At 37.2% G+C, this 23,995-nt stretch overlaps 1 protein-coding gene across 10 annotated transcripts in view; it reads left to right on the top strand.

The window, feature by feature from the left end:
• Positions 1 to 23,995, top strand: part of LDB2 (LIM domain binding 2) — a 212,981-nt gene that overhangs the window by 73,788 nt on the left and 115,198 nt on the right. The window lies entirely within an intron of this gene.

The following is a 23,995-nucleotide window of genomic DNA, read 5'->3' on the forward strand; positions in this document are numbered from 1 at the left end:
CAGCAGTAGAAGTCTAGAATACTCTCAATCAAGCACTAAATGAAAGCTTGACTAAAAGTGAAGCAGTGAATAAATCTGATGGCATTGGAATCCATTGCCTGCGTACACTGAGCGACGAAAAGGAATAAAATTCCTCGAACAAATTGTTTGAAGTGAATAATTTTCTCAGCTTTAGCACCAAGCAATAGAGAGAGAAGTAAACATTGTAAAACTGCATTGCCAATTGTTTGACTCCATTCAGAGCTGTCTCTTATACACATCTAGATAGAGAGAGAAGTAAACATTGTAAAACTGCATTGCCAATTGTTTGACTCCATTCAGAGTGACCCCTGATTCATGGTGACAGATTGTGCTCTCCACTTAATGTTCTGAATCTTGGGAGGTTCTTCTTTTTCATGAGAGTGACTGATTGTCAGCGTATCACTCACATACTTCTAATGCCTATTATCAATTATCTCAGGTATTTATTTGACAAGTGTTACCTTCTTCTGGAGAAAAAATAACAGCCTCTTTGAATGCATGTTTCTGGGATTAGTGTTGACAGAATTACAGTTTCTTGCCTTTCAAAGCAAGTGATAACTCTCTAAAGGTCCTCAAATTACAGCCTATAGCAACGTTAGTAACAGCTGATCTGTCCTGATTAGGTTGAGTCAACTTGTCAGATATCAGATTTGCTAGTTGTGTTATCAGTCCAGAAGGCACAGATACATCAGTAAAAAAGCAATTAATGTCCAGTTAGATCAGAGGGAATTGTGATTCTGGAAAACAGCGCTGCATATGAAAGAATTTGTCAATGTGTAAAATACTCCTGTTGTCACAAATGCTTGATAATGGTTGTATTATCTGTAACTGGGACAGTTTGGCATGGGGTAATACTGTGATTCTTAGCATTATTGCTGGTGAGAATGATTGAGAGATCAAGTTACTATAGTCATGCCTTATGGTGAGAATGATTGAGAGATCAAGTTACTATAGTCATGCCTTAAAAAGTGAGTAGTACACAGAATTTTTCCTTTGGTTTTAATTTCTGACCTCCTCACAAACTGTTGCTGCTTTTGGTTTATTCTCAGCAGCTGGAATTGAAGCTCCACACTAAAGGCTCTTTGCTGTTAATTCATATTTCCTTTCCTTTGTTAGTTAATATTTATGTAATACACAGCTATGGTATTAATGATGATTTTTGACATGAGTAGAATTCCAACTCAGTGAAACTCTGAAGAGCATGCTTGTGACTGTTCCAGTTTGAGACTTCCATTGCCTTCTGAGAAGGCTTTGAGTGAAGTCTTTAGGCCTCTGTGCTGTCCAAGTTCCTGCTTGAGGACACCTTTGGCATTGCATGTGGTGGCTGCAGAGTGGAGGTTTCATGTTAAGAGTAGCCCTCTCTTCCTATCTGGGAACTTTGTGTCCAAAACCGTGGTCAGGAGTTGAGAACAGAGAAGTTTGCTCCCCTTACAGGTTTCTGTTTTGCTTGCCCAAGCCATTCTCATGCTCTGCTATTCTCTTATGGACGCTCTTGGCATCTCCCAGAAACCATAACAACACCCAGTCCCTCTGTTCCAAGCAGGTGAAATTGCTGACCAGGGGCTGTGGCTCCTGTGAGTGTGGCGTGTGGTTGCAGCCCCAAACATGGAGTTCTGAAAGCAGTGAAACAGAAGTGCCCTTTTCTTCATCTGTGCTGTCTCCAACAAGACACCTGCCTCCTTGCCTAGTGTGTATGTTCTGTAGGATGGAGAGGGCATTAAACACATTGGAACTGGCAGAGAGGAAAGAGAAAGGACAAATTGTTCTTACTAGTCCAGGCACAGACAGTAATGGAGGGAACCAAGATAAGGCCCAGGAAAAGAGAAAAAGGCATCCTTTGAGAAGTTGTTTATAAAGTTGAAAGTGATGAAAGATGCTGACCTCTTGCCTTTGCTCTAGGATTCAGGTCAAAATTGCCTGCCTTTGTCTTGCTTCAGCCTGTGACAGCTTTGCTTACATCTCTGACATTGGTTGTGGCCACCACCTTATTTTTTCCTTTGGGCAATGGTTTCCCTCTTCTGAGAACTAAAATATTTTCTTTTGGAACAAACAAATTAAAAAAAAACCCTATATGTGTGCATGTGTGGAAAGGACAGAAACTTTTTTGCTGTCCGTGGCCTCATTTTTCTCTGGGTTATGGCACTTCCCAGTCCATTTCCCTCCTTTTTCTCAGGGGCTATCCAGAACTTGTGTTAAGCCATCAGAGATGTGAAGAAGCATGCTGTTTTTCCCCAGGTTCCTTCTTCAGAGCCCGTCAAGAATGTTATGGAAGGCTGCTGGGAGCTAATCTTGAGTGCAGTTCCCAAATTCCTTTTGGGGACTTTTTTCCTGTGGTTGTTTTGAAACTTTTCCTTTCTTTGAGTTTCATTTCGTAGCCTGTTTCCCAGCTGTCTCTGCCTTCTGCTCTTACCTGAACAGTCCAATTCCACAGCCAATGCAAATGTTCAGAGCAGGCCTGTAAATCAGTGTTTGTGTAAGTGATAGAATTTTTTTTTAAAAAATGTCTTTTATTTGCCTCCCCTTTTAACTTCTAATATAGTTTTGTCCAGGAGATTGTAAAGGTTGTGAACTCGCCTTTGTTTTGTTTTTGTCTCAGAAAACAAAGTTGCTTATTTACTTTCGTGGCCCCAAACTGAAGCTTTATGAAGAACACAAAATATTTTTAGGTCTTTCATTCATATTACCATGTTTTATAGCACTCTTCTCTATACTGAGGAAAGTATTTTCTTTAAACTGCGAAAAGCAGTTTTCTTCCCTTTGCTGTTCTCAATGTTTCTCCTCAACTGTCAGCTCTGAGATGCTTTCATTTGGAGGGAAAAATAGATATGGTTCAAAATGGGGATTTTAAGTCACTGGGTTATGTTTACTTTGCTTCACGTCAGGCAACACTATGTACTGATACTCGAGCTAGCTTTAAATGTCCCTGCACGGCACAGCATATAAATATACTTACTTATGCCCTGGGAAGAGAAGTGGTTTGTTAGTTCCTTGATCTACCAGTGTTAATTAATTTGATTGCCAGATTTGTTAGACCTAGACCTAGCTATCTGTGCAGAACAATATTCTGCCTTGGATAGATGTGACTTGAAAGCCCAGCTTAACTTTTTCATGCAGAGATTTTGTGTCAGAACAGAAATAGCTGCTGCGCCCATCTTTGCAGCTCTTTTTGTCTTTCTTCAGTATTTGATTTCTGTAGATGCAAGAACTTTACCTTCTGCAATCCCTTCTCCCTGGCACAACATTCCAGAAAGAAGATAGTGTCGTCTTTCAAACAGCCACTGAAAATACATATTTCTCTTACTTGCTTATACCCCTCAGCTATTCTTTTCGTCTGCTATTATCTATGAACCCCACTCATATTACTGAATCCTATGTTGAAAATTTAAAGAAAATGCTGCAGAAAATAAAGCTATATTTTAAGTTAACAAAGGTGTAAACCAGGCATTTCTCTAGTCTGGCTTTTTTGGCTATCCTGAGATGGAGAGAAACCTCACATATTCCAGTGCTTAAAGACAAGGAAAGATTCCTGAAAGCAGAGATGCTACCTGTCTTACACTGCATTGAATTGTAGTCAACAGAAACTAAGAAGTAAACACATGAAGTTCATTCTACAGTGAGAGCAAAATGAAATTTGCTTTTATATATTATGCCCTGATTTGTTTGTTCAAGAAACAAATAGGATTTAAACAAAATTGAAAAAAAGAAAATATGCCTAATGGAGCAGAATTTTTGTTTCCTTGTTGTGGATAAAGCATTCATTTCCTGTTAAGAGGCTTCTATCCCTGTAAAAGAGTAAATACTAGACTCTGATCCATTGTTGCCCAGGTTCTTTGTTTCTCAGAGACAAAATATTTCCCGAACAGATAAGAGAAACAAGTTTGATTGACAGCTCTTAGCAGAGTCTCATCAGCTGCTGTGCTGACAGCCTGGTGATGCGCACTGTGCTGATGTGGTGGGGACTGACAGGTGATTGACAGCCCAAGACTGTGGAGACAGGAAAGATGAAGCATGCTCAGTAAGAATAATGTGCAGTGTTTATGCAGCACTGCAGAGAATAGGAGCTAGAAATTTAACTCTTTCAGGGAAAGTGCTACTTTAATGCATAATGAATGCAGTTGCCACTGTACAGAAAATTAGAGCTTGTCTACATTTCTCTTCTGTTCACTAAATGATTTCTTTCCATGGAGGAGCCATAATACTGTGAGGAAGCAAAAGCATGAGGTATTACATTTGTAGCTGTAAAAAAAATTCATGTGTGGTAGATATGATGGAGCCCTCAAAATGGATTTATTTAAGCTTATAGATGTAGAATATATTGAGAATTTCAGGCACTTTTTATAGGCTTTCATCACCCAATTTTATATGGCATTGCATAATGTTACACAGTAGAAATTTCAAAAGGAACAATTTGAGCTTTTTGCTCTCCCTATCCCTAGGAAAATATAGTGAATTCAGTTTTATTGTTGCTTTGAATCTGTAGCTGATAATTGAATATGTATTTTCTGTTATAATTTCTACTGCAGTTTGTGTTTGGAATGTACAAGGTAACTATACCATGCTTTGCATTTTATGCCCTTTTTTCATTTTCTCTACTTTGCTCATGAGCCCTGTTTGATTTTTCATCATAGATAGCTAGATAGAAGAGAGAGAGAAAGAAGGAGAGAAAAGGAGAGGAGAGGAGAGGAGAGGAGAGGAGAGGAGAGGAGAGGAGAGGAGAGGAGGAAGAAAAAAGGTTTACTGTGCAATAGTTTCAGAGTGAAGTTTAGGCTGAGTGCCAATATCAACAACTTTGAAGTGCTTATCTAAGTTTTTCTGTGCCTTTATATTTAAATTATATTTATATATTTATATTACATAAACGTATTTTAGATTTTACTATAAACTATTCAATTAATACACGGCAACAAACCTGCAACTGATTCATTGTGAATTTGACCCTGTTTTTATAACTTGTGCAATGCAGGTAACTTTATAGTCCTTTAGTGCAGGGGTTAACAGTGAGAAGCTACATCTACTGGGTATTTCTTATAAACACAGTTTGGGGATAAACAGGAAAAGTTCATCATACATTACCCACTTGCATAACTATTTTCAAAAAGGTTGTTTGGGGGGCCAGCATGCTATATTATCACCCCAGGTTTCTCTCAAACTGTCATCTAACTTGTCTCCTATAACTGTTAGGGAGAAAATTAAATTTTCCTAGAGAAACAGATTGTTTTCTTTCCTGGAAAATCTTCTTTCTTTTTTCCCTTTATTTTTTTTCTCCCAAGAAATCAGTCATTAAACATCATTTGAGCATTCAGGTACAACACAGTAAATTGGCCTAGGTTGGTGAGACAGATTATTCTGTGTGACTCCCTGGTACTGATCTTTATATACCACTGTTTTAGTTTTGGATTTTCTCAAAGTTTCTTGACAATTCTTTTGAATTTCATTTTGGAACATAGGTAAAAATTTCATTAAATTCAGATGTAAAATTTCCACAATTGCCTGGATCACCACTAGCCCCTCCATTCTCCAGCTAATGATTTCTAATTAACAATTACTTCCTAAAATGGATGTTTTAAAGAGTTCTCAATCAATTTTCCGTATGCTTTATGAAAATTGTATATTAATAAACTTTACTAAGAATATAAATAATGCACTAGTAAGCTGAATGCCTTACAGGTGTCTAAGTATATTACAGCCATGCACTTATCTTTATCACCCAAACTTTTGTAAGCTCATCAAAGAAAAAAATGAGATTTGTTTGACAAGAGCTATTTTGCATAAACCCATGTTGACTGGCATTAATTACATCCCTTTCACTTCAATCTTAGTTAGTTAAATCCTGTATAATTTTTTTTCACTATTTAGTCTGGATTGATATCAAGCAAGTGTATTATGTTATGCTATTCCCTGACTGTATAGTGTCCCTTAAACATCAGCAGAGCAATAGCGGATTTTTAAAACTCCCTCAGTAGTTCTTTTATTTTTTAATTAATATTTTATAACACCACATAAAAATGTGAAAAAACCCTTAGTACTGCCAGTTTCAAAACTTTTACTTCTCATGGATACTAGTTCAGATCCATCTTAGTTGCTGATGGACTAGAAAGTACTTTTCACTCCAGATCAACATTCATTCCAAAAGTAGAACAGAAAAGCTTCTTATATATTGATGTTAAAAGTTTTTCTGTTCCAAAATTAAATTAAGTTTTGATAAATTTCAATGTCTTATTTTTCTCTAGTTTTTACAGATATAAATTTTTCTCTGCCAACTTCAGTATCTCATTATAATATTTTATATTTCATAATATGTTTTTACACAACATTTCTGACTTTTTATCTTTGCTTTTATTTTCTACAGGTGTCATAATTATCAGGATTTTTCCCCTTCTAATTTTGTTTCCTACTAACTTTTCTTTGCCAGAGTTGTTTTCTTTTTCACAACATAGTTGTATCTTTTAGATATCTTAGGAAGTCTCTTTACTTTATTTCCATTCATAGTTCTTTTCTGTATTTTCTCCTGGTCAGCTGAGCTGTGGTGAATCCAGTATTCTGAAGCACCAGCTGTATCTCTCTTACTGACTGGGATTGCCTTTTCTTTGTCTATGCTGAAGGCATGTTTTGGATGGTATTTGTACAGAAACATGTGGTCTGATTGGAGAGTATCCAGAGGAAAGAAAAAGCCTTGAAATAAGACTTACTAAGAAAAATCAGAGAATTTGAGTTGGTCAGTCTGCAGAAGAGAAGACATGGAAAAAAGGAAGAGGAAAATGGGACATAATAACAGGACATATCAAGGAAAGGCATGTGGTCTATTTCCACAGCCATGATGAGCAGGAGAAGAGATGCAGGCCTAAAATTGCATTAAAAACAAAACCAAACAAATTAAAAAACCAAAAAAAAACAAAACCCAAAAAAACCAAAAAACCAAACCAAAAGAATTTGAGGGGTTCACTCTTACTAGTGTTAAAAATGAGGTGCTTGGAGAGATTCTCTGGGGAGGCTGTGAAGCCTCCTGTAATCAGGGGGCTGTCTGACCTTCACCTCTGGTTTCCTCAAGTCGCCGGTCCCAGAGACAGCGCCAACTTTCAGCTCCTTATTCAGCTCAGTCTAAGCCATCATAACCAGTTCTGGAGCAACTTACTCATCTTGTATGCTGAACTTTTTGTGATTAAAAACACCTTACTATTTCTAATTTTGAGTAGTAGAAATAATTTTCTAATACTGCTGGCCAAGCAAGAATCTGCACATGCATCAATTTCCTTCAGAAAGAGCATTTTTCTTTTTCTCCATATTACTGACAGGTGTTGAAGGAACAACTCCTGCTAGTTCCTGATTTGCAATTAGCAGATACGAATTAGACTTTCACCTCTGCCAGCTGCAATCTTGTTAGCTAGCTTAGTGTTCCTGCACCTCTGAATTATCAATACCTTCTAAAGAAGGCTTCACTGCAAAGGGAAGCCACATGCAACATGTGTGTGTATTGCCTGTGTGCACACACAGCATCAGTTAGGTACTCCATGGAAAATTTTATAATGAAAACTGTTTCATCAGCCTCTTTCTCAACTATCCTAACAAATAACTTATGATTTCAGATATCTTACAAAGGGGGAGCCCAGATTTCTTCTGCTTGTAACTAAGCATGTTGTACAAATCAATATGGGAGACCCTATGTCTGTGGAGTGGTACATGGAAAAGGGCTCCTAATGCAATAATGGCTACTAACTCCTGATGTGAATATTGTGCAATTATATGGAGTCTCTAATTGCAATTTCTGAAACCCCAGTCAATCAGATTGGTTCTGCTGCTGTATAAACAAAGTGATAAGCCCTCTTTGGGAAAATCTTAATATCATAGGACATGATACATTAGAGGTGTCTTGGGTCCGTTCAGAAGGCAGAAAGAATAAAAACAAAATTAACATGAGAGAATCACAGTGATTTATGAGCTTTTCCCCTGCCCAATACAAATAATCCCTTTGTTGTGGTTGGTTGGCTTTTGTTAACCCATTTGGTCCAAATTATGTAGCATTCAGTTCTTTCTGCAGGAGGTAAAGTAAATAAAATGATGGAAACCCATGCAAAATAATAGAATTTAATAGCTTTTTACATCAAAATATGAACCAATTTTTCACTGTTTTAAAATTCAGGTTAAATAATTTCTTAATTGTTTTGTGTACATAGTGATGTCAATTGTGAGGAATTGGTCAGTGCTTTTTCTGTTTTGCTAAATAACTGTGTTTGGCTTCAAATGTTGTCAGTACACTAAATTAATTTTCTTCTATTGAGAAATAAAAGTGTTCTTATACTAAAGGTATTTTAGGTTTTTTTTTCCATTAAATTGAAAATATTCAGTGGTGATTGATTCAACTTTTAATGTTACCAAGTGATTTTTAAGATGATCAATTAATATATGTTATGTTCTTGCAGAAAAATGTCTTCACATAGTTACAGAGTTCCTGTAAGAGACAAGACTGGATTAGAATATTCATGTTTCCCTTAGTAGTCAAGAATTCTTTTTTCTGCATTTTTCATTTTTGTTCTTTTCTTTCATTATACTCATGTTTATTTTTCAGAAGTGAAAACCTCACTTTGTGAATTACCTAAGAAACACCATAAAAAATATGGAAGTTGTGTGGTAGAGGGTATTTTCATATTGTTGTCTCGTTTCTAAAACAAAGAGAGACATTTAATTACTTATAGTAGTTTTATCCACAGTTGGTATAAACTATAACACTTTAGAGCACATGGACTGCCTGAAGATATTAGAAACTCATTTCTTTTTATAGAGCACTGAATAACTAAACTGGGCCAGATCTTTTTCTTCATTTTCTGCATCCTCAGGTATAGGTGATCCAGAACAAATTTCCTAATTGTTCTGGCAATTTTGTGCATATTACGATGACTTTATAATAATTTATAAATTCTATGCTGTGCATTTAGTCTTACCAATGCAGTTAGTGGTGTTGCATGCTTCATGGCTTTAGCACTCTGACAGGACAAGGCTTGTAGGCACAGGTGGTATTTTTTAAATTCAGATAATAAAATATTCAGTCTACTCACAAATTTAATCTTGCAGACCTGTACGCACACACAAATAGAACATAGTCAAACATACAAACATGCATCCTAAATAGTGTAGGTTCTATTACACAAAGTGTGCATGCTTGTCTTTAATGTAAAAATAAAACTTTATTAAGACTTTTACATTGTATTTCTGCAGTGCAGTAGAGCTGTTCCACATGATGTACCTTATTTTTAGGCACTAGGTATTTACTGTGTTGCAATATTTTTAAATGGCTTAGGAGAACACAACATGCAACATCACCAAAAATTATGGAATCTTTATATAAATACATTTAAACTGGGTCAGCTGCAGCACCATGATTAGTAGAAATAGACTCAAAAGCTGATTCTGGACACTGAGATACTATTCCCAATTCCATATTGAAAGTTTCCCTGAATTAATGCAGTCATGATTTTTTTTTTTTTTTTAAAAAGTCTGCTATGTATGGGAAGGCTCAGATATTATACAGTGACTATCATTCTTTATCATATTGAATTCTGCACTCCAAATTATATTACCTTTAAAATGTTGCTGACATTTTGCTGTTCCACTATTCTGATCCATACAGGTTTTATACCATAATATTTTAAGTTCATTCTGGTGCATATAGCAATGTAAGCAGTACCTTGCATTTCTTGTTTCTTCTCTCCTTATTTTTGCAGAGAAGTGGTCTCTGTGAAGTATTTGCTTAGGATTTTTCAAGATAAATGAACTCAATACATAGATACTATTAAAAGTTTTCATCAGAGAGGACAGTTTATAGGCATATGTATAGGATTTGGAACAGAATGATTAAGATTTATTGTATCCCTTTGTTTTTGTGGAGTTTGAAGTATCCTACTGAACTCCTGGGTATGTCCTGATCCCTGAAGGACACTGGTAGCCAGCTCTGCTTGTGCAGGAATAAGTGCAAGTCCATTGTTCCAGATATGCTCTTCTTTGAAGGATCTTGCTACAGGTCATTAAGAGTGTTGGTATCTTGGTTTTATACTGCATGAGAAAGCCAAGAGGATTGCAAGTGAGCTCTGGGCTGCTGAGGAGATGCAAAAGTACCACAGCATAAGGAATTACCTGCAACCTTGTGGTTACGCTGTGTAGGGCTGTTTCCTTGCTGCCACCCAGCCAAGACATATGAATCAACAGTCAGTGGCTGAGAAAATTTTGTTGCTGAAGGGCACTATCACATGCAGAGTCCAGGTGATGTCTCTTCCATCACCTTCTGGAGCTCTGCTCCGGAATAAACTGCCTACACCTAAGTGTTCCTTCAGCCAAAGAGGCTTGTGCCTTCACTCCAGGGTCATGAAAGTGCTAGTCTTTCATTATCAGTGTTACCTTTTCCATAGCATTCAACTTCAAACATCTGCTTTTTATCTGTGTTAGCTTACCATTTTGGATACAGTACAGGAATGTGTGCAGAGAGGCACCTGTGCACAGCTGTCTGTCCGGTGGCTGCTTCTGAGGCAACTCCATCGATGCAGTTCACTGGGTACCTGAAAGTAGATGCTGAACATTTTGTTGTATCTATTAAAAATCCATTACTCCCAGCTCCATTTGGCTATGATAAAGGTTTTTATATACATTTTTATCTAGTCCAGAAATATTAGAACACTATGTAATTCAATTTTATTTTTGTCTTTAATGTCTGAACTTGAATTAATACAGCATTACTTTTCATCCTGATATCAATCTTGTTCCTTTCATTCAAATCCAAATTCCTTTGTAGTACATGATTTAATTCACTAAAATAAGGTAAAATGAAACCCTGGTCCAGGAAACATTAAACTAACATATTTTTCATGTTACATGTGATAGCAGCAGTCTGCTGTACAACTGTTTGTGTTTCCCTCCCCTCTTTTAGTTGCTGACAGGCTTTAAAACTTCTTTCCTTCTCAAGAATTTTTTCTTTCTCAAGAGGTATTGCCTCTGTTCTTGCCCCCACCCTACCCCTGCCTTTAGCCTTAAGGAAAATAAATTCATCCATTATTAAATTATATTAGAGAGATTAAAAATACGCTTTTCTTTTATAAAATCAAGTCCATATATTTTAAGCAATTTTGAACTGAAACTATTTTGATATTCTCTAACTGTGGATCTGTGCTTTCTTTTGTGGCAAATTAGCTTTGATTTGACAGCTATTTTTGTTTCAAGATTGTAGGCACACCAGCTTTTCTGAGGCTTGGCTCTTAGGGACAGTTGCACATGCATGGCTGGCTGTGCATCAAATTCTGTAATCCAAAGGGATGCTCCAGGTCATGGTCTTAAAAAAAAACCCAAAAAATAAAAAGGAATAAAAAAAAAGGAAAATGATAAGGCAAAGAGATTTTGAACCACAACATGGACTTGTACCAACACATATCAAGTTGGAAAACAAAGGAATATCTTTCCTTTCCAGACTGTTTTGGTCTGATATTCTTATTTTCTCCATTATGCATGCACAAGTAATGTAATTAGTTTATAGTTTTAAAATGCAAATGAAACAGAGGGTATCTCAGATACTGAGAAAGGTTAAACTTAGTTTAGAGAAATGTGCACAGCCTGTAGTGTGAATTTGTGTACAACTTGGGAGTTGTATTATGGTAAGGAGAATGTTCTTGACTAAACAGAAAGAAAAATTCTGGACAATACATTCCAGCCACCTTCAGAAAGGTACAGTTTGTACTGTTAGTACTCTCAGGGCCAGCTTGTTGATTTAATTTATAGTCTGTTGTGCTGGTGGCTGGATGCTGCACTGACATCAGCAGGCAGTGCAGTGCAGTAGGAATTGCAGTATTGAGGGCATGACTTCCACACAATTCATGTTTTGCAGAGTTTATTTCAGACTAGGTCAAACCCAGTCTAGTGAACTACCTGCCTGTTAATGGCTGGCATGCATTCAGTGCCTTCCTGGAGTTCATCTGACTCCTTTCTTACAAAGGGCATAGAGTCTGTGAGCTTGGAGACCTCTCCATGTCATGGACCAAAGCAAGGTGATTCAGCCACTGCCTTCAGAAAAGTGTTCCTTAACTGAGCTAAAAAGTGAGTGTTAATTTAGGGATGGAACAGGAATTCCTTTGTGATTATGCCTTCATTAGGCACCCTGCAGGGTCCCATGTGTGCCATCCTGGGATGAAAATTTAATTTAATTTTACTTTTGATATCATTCATACCATAGACCTAATAACCCTCTGCTCTTCTCCCTTCCATAAAAGCATCCAAGTCCTGAAGGAGCCTATTCTATGTATTCAGCACCAGTCATGTTCCTATGACAATGCTTTTCTCTGGTCTGATGACAATTCTTCCTCCAACACCTGCTTGATTTTTATTTTTTTTTCTAGAACTGTGGAGAAGATAGACTGTTCCGCACAAAATCTCTTGCCCTTTTAATTTATTTTAGTCTCTGTGAGGTCTGCAGCCTTGCTCTGCAGCTGTGTCTCAGCCCCTCCAGTGCTGCTGACCTCCCTTGGAGTGAGCCAGGGGCTTGGCAGTAGCTTGTTTTGCTGCTTGGACCCACTTGCCCCATGTTGGGTGGAGGAATCAGCCCCATCTGACAGTCCTTGAGTGCTGTGTAGAAACCACATTCCTCAGGGAATATGCATGCTCTTGACATACTTTGAAAGCCAGTCTTAAATCCCAAAATGCTTTCTTCTGAAGCTTCTTTCCCCCCATCAATTCTCTTTAATAATAACAAAGACAAAAGACCTATTTAGGATCCAATGATGTGATTCTACAGTAGAGAACTCAGATATAATAAATATAACTTTAGCTGCTCCTAGCAATAACTTTCAACAGAATGTAACCAATATGTCAGTAGATATATTGTGAACTGCATGATTTCAAATAAGTATTAATATACCTTGATATGTCTCTTGATTGTGGGAAGGTGCACACGTATATCTACATTGTAGTAAATTTGTATACCATCAAATTCATTTGTGCAAATATATGTGATCATGTAATTACACTTTATATGATTGCAATACAGATGCACAGGGAATCAGGATTAAGATTGTGCTGTCAGCTTCAATTTGAATAACCCCTGGCATCTGAGCACGCTGCAATGGAACATCAGCTTTTGGTGCAGCTCTTGCTGAAGCTGCTAGAATTAGGATCAATGTCTGCTTCTCTTTGGCAAGTTACTGCTCTCCTGAACACAGGTGTGTGTACCTGGTCATTCTGATCATCAGCAGCACACAAAGGAAGTAATAGAAATGAGGGTAATGCCCATTAGCTAGGACAGAAATGGCAGTGTAGCTTCTCAGCAGAGGCAGTCAGTGAGAGCTATGGCACAGTCTACAGAACAGAGCTTTCCATGCACTGGGCCACCACAAGTGCATCTTCTTACAAGAAGGTAATGAAGTGGCCTGCAAGAGGGTTAGCAAGGACAAGCATTCATCATTACCCAACTTTTAGGTGTTCTACTAGAAAGGAGAATAATGCCATTATTTTATTTTTGCTTGTTTGTATAGTTTATTATGAGATAGTCATTCAAGTCTGCTTAACTTGAATGATTGTTTAAAGACATCTTAGTATCTACTGAGAATGCTAGTTAATACCAGAGACAGCAAACAAAAGATATTTTTTACAGGGAGCATGTTAAAACTATTTTTTAAGCAAGGCTTTAATGAGATAATATTGGCATGTGAGAATTTTCTGGTTTGCATGTCTTGCCAGTTGAGTATTCCCCTTCTGTCACTTCTGTTTTAAAGTAAGGTTTATTGGAATTGCACAGCATATATGTAATTTGTCTTTATGAAAATGATACATTTACTCACCAGACCATGACACATTCCTCTAGACCTGTTGATAGGATCTAAACTGTACTTCTTCTGTGTGCTTTGAATTTGAAAGCAAAAGTCAGCAGGATTGAAAGGGACAGCTATGAGGCCTTTACCATGAAATTTTGGAACAGTTTTAAAATAAGAGGAAAAGACCTTGGAGCCTGCATCACACAGCTGTGTTTCAAAACATTTGAAACAGTGTTTGAAATGCACATTACTGTAAGATTTTCATTCTCACTGAAAAACTTTTTTTTTTAAGCTTTTCAACTCCTTAATGTCTTATTCTTCTCTTTTATATCATCATAGTTATACTATCTTTGTCATTATTAATTTATGAAATTATGTTTGATATGTCTAGCTAGTTTAGTTATAAAGGAAGGAAGGAGCAAGAAAATAGCATCCTAATAATTATATTCAAGTCAACAGTGTTTGGAATAAAAACAGGTTTTTGCTATTTTGCTCTTACCTACGTAGTGATGAGTTAAAAGGACACAGAGCAAAATTTTCAGAGGCCACTAATTCTTTCAGTCATTTTTACAAGTGTTCATGTAAACTTCTCATTAATATATTCATATTTGCATTATATACAGCCATTTGAGGAAAAGAAATGCCATTATTAAAAACATTGGTTTATTTGTTTCGAGTTTCACCATCAGTTATGAAACTTTTACTTTCTCTTTTTCATAAAATAATTATTAGTGTACCCAGCTTTCTGGCACAACAAACTTGGTAAAATGTTGTGCATATACAGCCTTCCTATTTGAAAAGTAGTCTAGGAGAGATAATATTTGATTGACTACTTATGAGTAAACCTCCTATTCCAGACAATGTAGCTGAACGTATTTTATGCAAAAATATTAAAATGCATGGTCTTAGACAGGCCAAAATATCAGTAATTATAAAAGTCTTCATGCAGGTTGACAACAATACAGCAGTTCTCTCATTTGATAATTACCTTGTTAAGATAGTGTCCAGCTAGCACTGCATATTTTGAAGAAAATAATCGTCTTGTTAACAGAGGTCCAGCACTCTTCATCAAAATATTGGTCTGAAATTTTGACTTAAATTTAGATTTTCTGGACTGAAGTAAGTAGCTCTTTCTTAGATCTTTTTCCTCATTTTCTGCTCTATTTTTCCATTATTTATTTCTACTATTATACTTGAAATAACATCATATTTAGTTATAGAGTCATAGCATGGTTTTTGTTGAAGGAGACCTTAAAAATCACCTGGTTCCAGCCCCCTGCCATGAGCAGGAGCTCCTTTCACTAGACAGGGCTGCTCAAAGCCCTGCCCAGCCTAACATTGAACATTTCCAGGATGGGGCATCCACAGGTTTTTTTGGGCAACCTTTTCCAGCATCTTACACCATCATTGTAAAGAATTTCTTCCTAACAGTTCATGTAAACCCACTCTTTTAGTTTAGAGCCATTACCCCTTGTTCTATCACTACATCAGCCCAGCTCTCTTGTAACCCCCTTTAAGTACTGGAAGGTGCTGTGAGGTCTCCTTGGAGCCTTCTCTTCTTCAGGCTGAAACAACACATCTCTCAGCTTTCTTTATAGAAGTGCTCCAGCTCCCAGATCATCTTTTTGAGTTTCAAGTCCCTCTGGATGGCATCCCTTCCCTCCAGCCTTGCTGTATCACACAGATTGGTGTCATCTGCAGCTGTGCTGAGCTCTTGGTCCCACTGCCCATGTCACTGATCAAGGTGTTTAACCTTGGTTAGCCCTGGTCCCAAAACAGGCTTCTGAGGAATGTCACTTGTCCACAAGTCTTTGAGTACAACCATCCCAAAAATTCCTTGTTCTCTGAGTGGTTCATCCACCTAATCCATGTCTCTCCAGTTTAGAGACAAAGTTGTTGTTTTCTAGAGTGTCAAATGCTTTGCACAAGTCCAGGAACATGGCATCGGTCCCTCTTCCCGCCTCACCAACACTGTAAATCACAGTTGTCTGTGTCTGGATGAGTTCTGCCCAGTGCTATCAGCACCACTGGCAAGAATTCCTTGTCTCAGCACAAATCAAAGAGTATGTGATTTTTTTTTTTATTGCCTGACCATTTTCTCTCTAACTGGTTGGTAAAATTTAACACGTACCAAACTTTTAACTCATTGCTTATTTTTCAGACTAATGATAGACATGGATCATATTATAGAGAAGATGGATAATACAAAAATCATTTAACAAAACATGTAAAAATTTCCTTGGATGATGTGAAAATGTCTGCACATCCTCAAAGGGATATTTCTTTTTTTTTTCAAAAATTTCAAATGTAGTTCAGACTTCTTTAGTTGGATTGCTGAGAACCATTAACAGACTTAGATCTGTGGAAACCTTTCTTAAAAGTTACATTTTCTTCTTTTTCTTCCTCCAAAAGAAATCTAGCTTCCTGTTTCACATCTCAGATGCCTTGTGCTCACTGAGAATAGCAGCAATCAGGTTTTTCCTGTTGCTGAACTAGCTTAAACATAGACATCTACAAAGGTGGCAAAAATGAATCTCAGCTAATATCCTGTTTATTCTTACAGAGCTTTTGTATAGATTCTTTTGCTGTTACTAAAGATGCTTTTATGATTTCTGGAATGTATTTATCTTTCAAAACAGCAGAGAATCCTTCATCTGTCTGCAGTCATTGCTATTTACAATTGCAGTGGCACTAAAAATAATCCTCAAGTTTCCAATCCACAGTATTTTCTCAGGTGCTTCAAAATTGCAAGAACTTATTTCAGAGATCATATATTTAATATAGATGATTAAATCTGATGCCTTGAATTCCTCAAGATGTGTCACAAGTGACTCAAGTTCTTATTTGTTTTCCTATGGACCTCATGAGAACATCCTTTTACTTGAAATTAACCCAATTTTTTCCATTGCCAAAAGTGCAAATTACTTCAGGATACTGGAAAGGTCATAAGATGTTTAGCTAAAGGTGTATCTCATCAGAGTCCTCCACCCAGTGCTCTAGACATGCTGCAGAGTAGGATAGTCCAATTTTCTCTCAAATTAAAAGGTATGGGAAGATGGGTTGTGATGTTTCAAAGTCCTCCTTTGCTTTTACTTAACATGACTTCTTAAGTAGTCACTTCTTTTTTGACAGTTCCTTCTGTATGGCAGTTGAGTGCCCAGTTCCCTCATAGCCTTTCACATCCTGACCTCCTGCATAATCAGAGAACATAAAAGTGGGAGAGGGCAGGAAGGGGCTCTGGCAAGGTTGGATCCCCTCTGTGAAGGACTCATTACCCTTACCAGCTCCTGAGCTGTCACTGCATGGCACATGGAACACACAGGAGTCCCCTCTGCAGCCTCTAGGATGGCTGTAATTCCCATGTGGCTGGAAGCTGAATTGGCTCTAGGAGCTGTTCCCTGCCTCTTAGTAGAAAGAACCATATGTTTTTCCTGTTTGGAAATGTTTACATTCCAGGTGTTGTGCCTCCTTTCCCCTCACCAATGCACTTTTAGGCTTATAGTTTCAGGAATCCCTAGATGATCTTTAAGGTCTCTTCTTACTCTATCATATGATTCTGTGTTCCTTGAAATGCTTTGAAACTAGGACTTTACTGATTCAACCCACCTAACTGAGCCATCTGTTAGAAGATATCTGGATTTGTCTGGTTTTGTGTTTTAGGATTCTTTTTTTAACATTTTTTTGTTAAAGTAAGAAACTCTGAGATTCAGTCCAGACCTTTTCCTGTTCAAACAGCAGTACACTGCTATGCAGAATTTTACTGAAGACCACCTACCTTTCATTGGAAGTTTGATCAGACTGTGCTATTTCTTTTAAGTTTATTGGGAGACAAGTGTTCATTAGTGCTACATCTCTGTGGCCAGACAAGTGTCTTTTGGAATTAAAAGAGTACCACACTTTGGAATCTCAGAAAGTGTCATGGTCTACAAATTTAACACAGTTGGGAACAGTTTTATTATTCTTGTTTATGGGTTTTTTTTCCCCTCTAATTTTTCATTGTTCTGAGGTCTTATCTCTTCAGAAAGACTACACATGACCCGGATAAGTAGTATACTAAAAATTCTGGAAGTAATGAATGCAATATGAATTGTCTTGCTCTAGTTACATATAGATGATAGGAAGAAAACACAAATCCTCTGATTTGCAATTCCTGAAATGTCACTAAAAATCAGATATTTTTGCTTTAGGTCATCTCCCCTGATGCTTTGGACAAGATGCTGTGTAGTTAGAAAATTATTTCTTTAGTTAACTTCTTCTTTTACTATTACTTATTGCTCTTATTTTTCTAGTATTGTCACCTTTGCCACATTTTGCCTCATTTTAGATGGAAGGCGCTGAAATAGCATGGGAACTATTGTTTTTCTCAGGATCTGGAAAATTGCCAAATACCATGCTAAGTTGCTTATCATTCTAAGAGATCAAATCTGGTTCTAAGATCAGGCTCAGTGAGGTCTATGTAACCAGAGGTTGAAAGAATGCATGGTCTAAACTGGGCCTCTTGTAAGTTGTATAGCACCATAAATTGCAAAGCAAATATTTTTCTCTTGCTGTAAGTACTGTTTCAGGTCTGAGAAGAATTCAAAGATCCTCCACAGGATAAAAAAAATCCTCTCTTCCGCACTGTCATCATTAATCCTATGCCATGCATTTTCTAGTGCAAAATACAAATTAATTTTGTGTAGCACAGAGCAAAAAATCAAAGATAATAAAACCTTGCAGGTTACTTCTAATCTTCTGTGGTATGTCTGGCTGCATCATATTGTCAGTGGAGAAGAGACAGCTTCAATTTGAGCACAGCCTTTTTCAGCTTTTTTTTTTTTTTAACCTCTAGTTTTTATGAGGAAAATTACCATGCTCTCATTTATTTTGTCTCTGACATTTTTATTGTCCTGAAGGTTAAAAAATTCTATACACAGTGATTCCTGTCCAGTAACTGTCCTGAAAATTTGTGCTTTTGTAAACTTTTTCTTCTTTAGTTCAGAACCAAAATCTGTAGATCACACCGTGCAAACAATGTATTAGCACATATATTGTATGTGCTAAATAAAGCTGCTGCCTTCTGTTGTGATTTGTGACTGGTTACACCTTAACAAGTGGAGGTCTAAGCAATGCAGCTAACAGGATCAAAATCTTGTCTATTCAGATTGTGACAGTTAATTCAGGTAAGATTTTTTCTGTTGGACAAGTCCAGATGCTTTTTTTTGATTGCCTATACTAAGCACTTCCACACATGGGACATGGATATCAGACAGCTAAAATCTTCTGCAAAGACTTTCTAGTTGACCTTCTTGCAAATAGAAGTCCAGAAGTCTTAGATGGAATTAGATGGTGTGAATTTTCAACTTGATGCTTGCAATAACGTGTTTTTCTTTGATTGCAACACCAGTTCTACTGACATGGGTTCTTGTATCTCCATTCCTTATTCCTTTACACTGTGAGGATGATGAACATGGACAAAAAGTGTCCACAACAGGGTCCTAGAATATGTTCTAAAACATGTGTTTAAGGCCATAAAAAATTGGACTCATTTTCAAAATTCCAGCACATCTAATTTTCCACCAAATCAGTGGAACTTGCACGGTTGAGGGGAGGATTGTCACAGGCATGCAGAGGACTCCTGTGTGTGGCAAACCACTGTAAGATTAGGTGGCTAATATAACTATCAATTGATATTACTATCAATTGGCTGATAGTACTGCAATTGAAAATGCAGACCTGTATATCAAAGCACATCTAAAGAGAAAATCTGTGCCATGGAAAAAGATGGTCCTGCAAATAGACAGAATTTTAATCTGTTGAGATTTTAGCATCTGGGATACCATTGGTCTGTAATTGCAAGTTTCTCATAGGTGAGAAAGCTTCTTAGAGGCAGAAGATAAATTCTGGTCTCTCTCTCTGTTATTAAATATCTGACAGAAACGGACAGTCAGTACTTGTTCAAATCACATGGCAGTTGTGCATTGGATTTTTGCAGCTAAACTGTTAGTGATTCATAGCTGTCTCATTTGGGGTAGGAGAGGTAACCTGTTAGGTCCTTGGGAAAGACCAAGCCTCTCCTATACCATTTCTCCAGTTATATCTTTTCAGGTAGCACTGACAGCTTGTGTAGACTGCATCATCTTATCTTTGTCTGTCATTTGTCTTGTAACTGTTAGGTGTCCCTATAGATACACAGCTAAGAAAATATAATTGAATGAACTATACAATAATTTTATTAGCTGACACAAAAATCAGCTTCTACACTTTTTTCCCCCTAGAGAAATACCATGACATTTGTGTAGATGTGAATTAAAAATGCCATATAGATAGGGCCTGGACTTCTGAACTCTGTTGAAAATGGAATATATATAGCTGTCAAAAACAGTAACAAAAAACAAGGCAGTGAGGAGGCAGATCTGTCATTCAGACTGATTGGGCTTACATATATTCACCACTTTCTGTATCTTGAACTGTGCAGTATTTGATCGTCCAGATGGCTTTTATCAGCTGTTCAACTGACAGAAGTCCATTGAAAACTGGCCTAACAGTGTTTGAATTACCTTGCTATGATTCCTCAGGCACCTGAGGGCGGCTGTTAAAAGTTGAATCCCATTTAAGTCTGTACTCATGTCAGATTACACAGGTGTTACTTCTGTTTTTATTTGTTTTATTTGATCATTCGTTTACCAGAAATTGCCAAATTTAAACAAATAAAACAAAACCCTGACAACTTCTTTTAGCTAAAGAGAGGAGATTTTGCTGGAATAATTGCTTACTCCTTCTCTAATGTCAGTTTTGTTTCAATTTCTTTAAATTCCATATCCATGTTCAATTAAATTTAGTTTTCTCAAACAACTACTTGTCTGTTCTGCTTCTGAAGCAAATTAGGCTTGAGGATTGACTTTATATATTTTAATGTAAAAAAAAAGATAGGAATTATCAGAGAAAATTGAAACAGAAGGACCTTATTTACAGGAGAAAATTCTACAGATGTTACTGGCTTATATCCAGTGAATAAATTTAATTTTGATATTTCATAATTCCCAGTTTCTGTGGCTACTTCTAAAGTGCTTTTCCTGCTGTTTACCAACACTTAAAAATTTAAGAAGAGCAAAGACTTGTTACACTAGTAGATTCATCTCCATTTCCTTGTCCTTTTCTGTTTTCAAGGTCACCCACTGCCTGGCAGGGAGCAGGCTGTTACCTCGCCCTGCTCCCTATGATTCTTGTAAATGTAAATAGCCTACTGCCTTCATGTAAAAGGTGAGGCTCTTAGGACACAGCTAAATTGATAAAACATAAGTAGCATAATGTATGTGGTGTGTTACACAAGTTAAAAATCACATACAACATGAAATGTTAATGGTGTTTGACACACAAACCACTGTCGTGAATATAAGACTCACTGTGCTCAAGCCCTCATTGAAGAAGCACCTTTCTCTGTTCTGAAGCCATCAGAAATTTGTCAGTTAAATTAAGTGCTTTTTTCTGTTCTGTATTCTCTGTGTGTGTGTGTGTGTGTTTTGTATATTTTCAAAAGTCTAAAAATCATAACTCATGGCTGCAGTTTTATTTATAGGACAGTCTTTGTGCAGACAAAGTTCTACAGTGCACAACATGAAGAGAGACTTTTAAACCTCTCTGCAGAAGTTGTAAGTCAGACTTCCTGTTAGTATTCTGGCTCAAGTCTGCAAAAAATCAGTTTGAAAAACTGAATTCTAGGAGGTGGGACCTCAATCTTACACCACCTTGGTTTCCCAGTGTTGTCACTCCTTGGCTTTCAGCAAGTTTCAAGACTAGACTTACATTTGTGTGAAATGAGCATTAGACCTTTCATGAATCTAAACTTTGTTGTCTAGTGGAACTACATGTATCATTTGGATATGTCTACATTAGACAATAAAATTTGCTCTGTTTGGCAAGGAAGTGGAACTGGAGAGCATCTCAGTCAATACCCTGAATCTCAAACAAATCCCAGTGCCTGCTAAGAGAGCTCAGGCATAAGTTTAGCATCTGTGACCATTTCTCTTGCTCTGGGTTACATGTGGGGTTCTGCAAAGAAGGTTATCTACAAAGAAATGGCAAAAGCGTCAGTCTGATATCAAACCAGGTACTGTAGTTCATTTTGTGAGGTTTTGAAATAGATTATGAGTACAAATATTTGTCAGAACTGGTCCTGGCTATTCACTGATTTAAACAATTGGATGACTGTCATACTGCTTCCCTAGGTGCTAAAAATCAATGATAATGCCAGACTACTTCATTCATTGTTATTTTAGAAAATCCTTAATCAAAACAAGTATAAGTGCTGATGTGTGCTCAGTGGTGGAGTTTTGTTGTTCCTTGGAAATATGATATTCCCTGGAGAGAGAGGAAAGGATTAGAAATGATAACCACTTTTTAAATACATCAGCTTGCTCATGTGTGTGGTGTTTTTTATCAGCTTTACAGCAAAAGCTTCATTTGATTTGTGCAGGGATGTGGATAATAAGGAGAGAGGCCAGCAAGCTGATTTTTATAGTCTGTTTGTAGCTTAAACAAAGATCTGGGATTTTGCGGATAAAGACCAACTGAAATACCACAGATTATGCAGCTTTGGTTTTTTTGAAAGATTTGTTAATTTTTCCCCCACAGAGCCTGATTTTCATGTGTCCACTCCACATGAAAACATGGAGTTTTAAAACAGAAATTGTGGAAGAACTTTATCAAATCCAATTCCTTGATTGTGGTTGATTTATTGTATTTAGGAATGTGCCATAATTAGACACTCTCACTTTTGTCATAAACAGGGTTTGAATTTAGACCACCATGACATTAGCAGGCACAGTTCTCACTGCCATTGTTCTGGATAAAATCCTTGAAGTCAAACAAGAGATGGAGCAAGCTGCCGTCTTTATTGGAGGGCAAATATAAGTCAGTGGCATGGCTCCAGTTTTCCTGTGACACAGTTAGAAAGATTAATGAAAATTGTACTGCCTTGTCTCTTGTGCAGTTGTGGAAGGCACAACCCTGCCAGCAGACTTCTCAGTCCAGATAGAAGTAGCATTTCCCTTTTTTTCATTTTACTTCTTTTGTGCATTGTATACCTTTTGCTTAAGTTGGGATCACTTGAATGCAAAGTGGCTTCTGGATGCTGAGAGCTAAGTGAAAATTGCTGTTAAAGTCCAGCAGTGTGGCTCCTGCACAAACTCTGCAGTTCACAGCTTGCACGCTTGTGAAGCTGAACCAGATGCCTTCACAACAGAGCTGGGACCTCCTGCATTAGATGTTAGCTGGATGTGCAAAGGACCAGATAAATGAAAAGCATCAGAGATGCTCTGTGTGAAAGTATATGTGTTATTTTTAAATGCATAGAAGAAAGCCAGGCAAGTGCAAGGTGGAGTGGCAGGACAACACATCACTTTAGTGGTACTGCTCACTTTCTTATTTTGTCAAAGTTGTTGTTTCCACTGTTGGAAGAAATGGATGTTTTTAAAATTAATTTTTAGCTTGGTCTAGAATTTAGCTTCTTTCAGAAGCTGGGATAGAGACGTTGGTCACATTTATTTTTAAATTCCAATGGAAATAAATATAGAAATAAAATCATGTTTCCCTGCAGCACTTGGAAAACAGCTTTTTCATCCATCAGAACATGACCACTTGGAAATTCAGTTCACTAAAAATTGACTAAACGAAAGAGAATCTGCAAGGACTATTTCCATTGCAGAAAGAGCTTCAAGGAGTAATTCGGCAGCATTCTTACTGGCATTGTGATATAGTGGGCAGATCTCTGGCACAGTTCTGGGGCAGCATGTGGAGACATAGGTCTCAACTCCTGTAATTTGTAAAACAAGTAAAGAAATACTTTTTACTTACATGTTTTAATTTTTTTCTCATACACAATGTATACAATTTACATTTTCAATGAGCTACCTTTTTTTTTCTTTTTTTTTTTTTAAAGCAGGAAATAGCGAATGGAAAGTGGTGGCACAGGAAAAATGAAGCATTCTTAAATAAACTAGAGCTACTTGTGGGAAGACTGAACCAGCTGTCAGCAACTTTAAACAGCTAAAAGATGGGAGCTGATTTTGCTCTTAATAGCTAGACTGTCCCTCATTTTAGAAGACTTCTGCATATTTTCAGCTTATGTTTGAAAATGGGCCATCTTAGCTGTAGTCTTTGCATACCTCATGTACAACTGATGAGAGATTCCTGAGGACACCTCAGCTTGAGTGATC

This window comes from Parus major, chromosome 4, assembly GCF_001522545.3.
Source record: "Parus major isolate Abel chromosome 4, Parus_major1.1, whole genome shotgun sequence".
Lineage (NCBI taxonomy): Eukaryota > Metazoa > Chordata > Aves > Passeriformes > Paridae > Parus > Parus major.